We start from the raw sequence: 6,000 nt of genomic DNA on the forward strand, positions 1-6,000 counted from the left end.
ACAAGCATTAGTCAAATGAAGTCAAAATACCAAGCTAAATCAGACATGATAAGCTTAAGCTCATTGAAGATATTACTTGTCTCCCAAGTGAGGAAACCCTAATTAAAGTCAAATTAGGATATATAGGCAACATAATCATAATTCGAGGAAGATTGGGTATCTTATCCTAAATTTCCTCCTAAATAGTCTCACAATTTGATGAAGATTACTTTCCTTATAAGAACTCTCAAGATCCTTAAAAGTACACTAGCCTGGGTATTTATCAGAGATTTCTATATCTCTCTCTCAGACCTATGGACGTCACATCTCTCTATCTTCGACTTCTCTCACTAAGTCTTATATTCTTTACTACAAACATATTCTATCTATGCCTAACAGAGGCCCTTACGCCGCCGTCTACGCATAGACACATTTATGGAGAAGTCATCTCCCAATGCCCTGCCATAGGCTGTTCATCAAGGATGGTTTACTCCATTCTTCCTTACAACTACATCAATGGTATGATTCTCCTTTCCTGAAGATATGTAGGCAATCCTTCCCGGATTCAACCACATCTCCCAATCAACCCTATTCTCCCTTCCTTGGAAATCATGGGCAAGTCCAACCGAGTTTCGCCTCTGTCCGCGGTTGTGCGCAAATTTGGTTCCAACAATTGGTGCTTCATTGAAATTGAATTCACATTCCCCCGTCCAAATCACTCTATCGACATGCAAATCTACTACTTGGATTAAAAGTGATCAAACGAAGGAACTTTGGAGTAATTCCAATTGGAGTAGATTTATGAGTGTTTCAAGATAATTGTATCAAAATTCCATAATTTAATTCCAAGTTGTTTGACTGTAGTGAAGAATAGAATGTCCAGTATGCACCTTTCCTAGATTGACGTTTCTAGACGTTTTGGGTATTTTGAGGGTCAATATGGCATATATCGAGGAAAGTTCCTTCCAAAGATAAGTTGAGGATGTCTTAATCTTTAAAAATGAGCTTTCAGGACGAAATAGGAGTTGATTTAATGGTAAAAATTCTATTCGAGAGAGACAACAAAAACAAGGACAACGGTCACAATTACTTCATGATTGACTAAAGAATCACGAGCCCCAATTCCCTATGGTGTGGAGAAGGTTTCTATCGCAAGGCTTGGATGTTCCTAGAAAAGCACAAAAATTGAGGGTTTCTAATACCTTTATTTATTTTGTTCTGATATCTTATTACTTCGAAAAGTTTAATTACTTTACCATGAAACATATAGCCCTACCTGACTATTTGTTATCGTTTTGCGAAAGGGGTATGTGTTGATTTGCACATCCCTTCTTCCTTTTAGATCCTGCAGCGTTGGACTAAATCAGTCCAACATTATTCCGGTGGAGCCAGTAATTTCGACGACGACACAACCTTTCTGACGAATATGGCGTAATCTTAACACAAGAAGTACATTGCAGGAAGGTTACCCCTAGAAAAAGCATAAAAATTCAACTCCGAAACTAAGTCTCGAGTTCCGTTGGAGTTTCAAACTCAAAAATGAATCATGATAGTTTTACAATGCAATGTAGCGATCATGCTACAATACAAAGAATTACAAAAAGAGATGAAAATTCCAGGACATAGAGAGAAGCATATCGAATCCAGGAAGCAAAGACATGTGTGACTCCATGTGGACCTACACCATATTGTAAGGTTCAAATCATAGACATCTCGACTAGGGCAAGTGCTCGCAAAGCTGGACAATGTAATATGCCTAATACCCACTTGGCGCACTTGAATAATTCAACGAAAATTTGACTTTCCGGATAAAATTAGACATAAGGTCAGTTGGAGAAGAAAGCTAGGACACTCAAGATTGTTGTATCAAAGTTTCAAAATTTTCTACAAAGCCAATCTTTCTAGTTTTACATACGAAGACAGTTAAAACCGCATTCATGTCAGAACTACGCAGCTATGAGAAGGTGAGGAATTAGGACCTTCCCCATTTTTCCCATCGACGTGTCATGTATGCTTGGAATGGAAAGAAGTCGAGGTACAACATTATTATTTTTCCAGAATTTTCCAGAAAGATAGAACGGTCACAAATTTGGCACTCAAGGTAGTTGAACAGCAAGTCAGCACAAGCAACGCATGACAACAACACCTCCAACTTGTCATATTAAACTGTACCTGCTCGGAGAAAATTGAGTTTCTTGCTGTACATTATCGGGAAGATATGAAAGTCAGCTTTTTGTAGAATTTTGAGGAACTCAATTTTGAGTTACGTGGAAGACCTTCTTGTTGTTTTACCACTCATTAGAGCATGCTGGAATTTTCTGTGGGAATCCTTAAGTTCTTCCTCCGAACTCATATCAAAAGATGTATAATGTGCTGCAACGACATACGAGTTCAAGATGCACACAGTCATGAACAACTCAAAGGTTAACCTAAGGGTTCCAACTAATTCAAGTAAGCTTCGATTAGCTAAAATCGAAGGTCACTGCAAAGCATTGCGTACAACTCCACACTTGTCCTCTTCCACTACTAGCTTGTAATGGAAAAAGACATGGGGCATACCATATAGAGTAAGAAAATAAATTGAAGGCCCATCCGATGGGTGAATAATCTTGGTCTAAACCATGGTAGCTCTCCAAGTGATACGTACTTTTGATTAATTAATTATTATATACATGATTAAAATGCATGCCCAGGACAAAATACCTAAAGCTGGGAATTATCATTTCAGATCCTTGCCATCGTTTGTTCTTTATTACACCTTTCATTGATCGATGTACATGTAATACCTTAAAATTCAAAGTAGTTAGAGGAGTCTCTGTTAAGCCCATCCTATATTATACGGTTAACAGCTTAAGAGGCTAAAGCCGTAATAAGCACGGTTACAATTGAAGGTATAAGGGCACAAGCACATGGTGCTCTGACCCAAAAGTTTAGTGTACCATCTAGCCTCCGGAGAGATTATATAGCCAGAAAGGTTGTGGTGCAAGTGCTGCTTTATAATTTATATGGCCACTACCATCTTCAGCTCTTGCATAATATGACCCCTTCTGACTGAAATACTCTCCCCAGAATGAAAAAGAAAAGAGGAAAAGCATGATCCTCAACTCTCAATAATATCTCCATCCAGTATGAACTTTGACATTTCAATAAGACTTCGTGTAAGAACTAATGAGTCCAGAAAAATTAGTCTTGATCCCTACAGTTAAAATCTAAAATATTCAACATTATTTGTCTTAGTACGTAGACTTCTTATCTTTATTATTGCTAGAGACATCCCAAGTGTGATGCAAGCACAGTTGATCGATGAATGTTACAAGAGGGAGAGAAAAAGCAGAATATATAATTAAGAGAGAAAATCGACACGCAAAATAAAAATGGGTAATGTGGAAGTAATGACAGCCTGATCCAGATCTAGTGGTTGAACTTGGACATCAACATAATCATAATTGTATTCGGTTTTCACAATTTCCTCATTCCTTTACACAGTATATGTATTATGATTATATGTTTGTAAAGGTCCTTAGAGGATCATCGCTATAATTCCAACTTGTTGAAAAAAGGGTAATGTGGAAGTATTATCTTAGTTTTGAAGTAATTATTCAAAATGTCTATATGTAATAGTCATATTGACATTTGTACATTCAGATATTGAAAAATGAATATTCTTCATGGATTTATTAGTCTTCACATTTTTAGAGAAGGTTGTGAGTTTATAACTTTACATCTCATGAACAATGACTTGTTCTGTTGTTGAATGAAAGAATAAAATATAAATAAAATAATATTTCATTGTTTCTGATAAAATAAAAAATAAAAAATATCATTGTTTCTGGTAAATTACATTTTCATACCTTAGGTTTTGGGCCTATTTCAATTCCTTACAACATCTTCAAAACATTTCACTTTCATACTTTAAATACTATTTTATTTCAAAATAATACATCCATTACATTTTCCATCCATGGATCCGTTAAGTGCTGACGTGGCTACCACATATATGAAACGTGGCAAAAAAATTTTTTTTTTTTTTTTAAACCTAAATTTTCACAAAAAAAAAAAAAGGGTAAATTACATTTTCATACCTCAGGTTTGGGGCATGTTTCAATTCCTTACAAGATTTTCAAAACATTTCACTTTCATATCTCAAGTACTATTTTATTTCAAAATAATACATCCATTACATTTTCCATCCATGGATCCGTTAAGTGTTGACGTGGCTGCCACATATATGCCACACAGTTGCCAAATGTGTGCCACGTGGCAAAAACAAAATTTAATTTTTTTTTTTTAAACCTGAATTTTCTCAACAAAAAAATCCCTTCCCCCCAACGACCCACATCCCCGAAGAACCCAAAACCTGATGAAGAAGAAGGAAGAAAATAAATAAAAATAACCCAAACCCATTTCCCCACCTGTAAGAAGAAGAAGAGGAAAAAAAACATGCAACCCAGTTCGTCCCCCAACCCCACATGCCCGCAACCCAATGACCAACCTCCCCCCCCCCCCCCCCCCGGGGGACCCCGCGACCCATCTTCCTTGCACAAAGACCTCGAATCACACCTAATCTCGTGTGGTTTTGTGGTAGATTCATCCTGGGGAGTTTGAGATGGGGATTTTGAGTTTGAGATGATTTTTGGACTGATTTTGTGGTAGATCCACCTAATCTCGGGTGGGATTTTTGAGGGTGGGTGATGGGGGATGGGAGAGAGGGGTGGCTTGGGTGGGATTTTGGGGTGGGTGATGATGGATGGGATAAGGGGGTGGGTCAGGGATGGTTGTTTTTTTTTTTTTTTTAAATTCAGGTTTTTAAAAAAAAATTAAATTTTTTTTTTTGCCACATGGCACACATTTGGCAGCCATGTCAGCACTTAACGAATCCATGGATAGAAAATGTAACGGATGTATTATTTTGAAATAAGATGTTGTAAGGAATTCATATAGGCCCCAAACCTGAGGTATGAAAATGTAATTTACCCTTTTTTTTTTTTTGAGAAAATTCAGGTTTAAAAAAAACATTAATTATTTTTTTTGCCACGTGGCACACATTTGGCAACCACATGGCATATATGTGGCAGCCACGTCAGCACTTAATGGATCCATGGATGGAAAATGTAACGGATGTATTATTTTGAAATAAAATAGTACTTAAGGTATGAAAGTGAAATGTTTTGAAGATGTTGTAAGAAATTGAAATAGACACCAAACCTGAGGTATGAAAATGTAATTTACCCATAAAATAATATGGTTTCATTGTTTCTAATAAAATAAAAGATAAAAAAAATAAAAAATGTCATTGTTATTAGCACTAAAAAAAATTCATTATGCCATTTTTATCTTATTGTTACACACATTTATGTTATATAATATGTTTCACACATTCATTCACAAGATAAGATCAAGAATCGGCGACCTACATCCACACATATACTATGTTTGTTTTTCTTGCCCAAAATGCCAAAGGAGATGAGGAAGCTTATCGATTCAACGTGACCAAATGTGTTAAAGTTTGATTTAGAGTATGTTGATTCAAGAGAGGAAAGGAAATCACAAAAAATGGAGATGAATATGAGTTTCTCTCTCTCTCTGCAAAATCGTAGAGAATGTTCTTTTTTTTTTTAGTTTCATTCCACACACACATTGCACTGCATAACGGTTAGTTATGCATCTGGATTCTCACCATTATATCAAGAAATATCTCATCCACACATCTAACTAAGTTCAAGGATCCTTCCACATGTCACTTAGACAAAATTACAATATGAGCCCTACCCTTGGTGAAAATAACCAAAATGGATACACAACTAAATACAAGGCTTATTATACTAAACTCAGATTAGCTCAATGCTTATACACTAACACTCCTCTTTAAGCTTTGAGCTGATATGACTCCAAGTTTATCTCTTTGAACCTTTCCCTTGGTAAAGCTTTGGTAAAAATGTCTACTAGTTACTCTTTGGTAGGACAATAGAATAAATCGATAATTCCTTGCTGCAAGGCATCTTTGATAAAGTGATACCTTCT

This window comes from Pyrus communis, chromosome 3 (genome assembly GCF_963583255.1).
Source record: "Pyrus communis chromosome 3, drPyrComm1.1, whole genome shotgun sequence".
NCBI lineage: Eukaryota > Viridiplantae > Streptophyta > Magnoliopsida > Rosales > Rosaceae > Pyrus > Pyrus communis.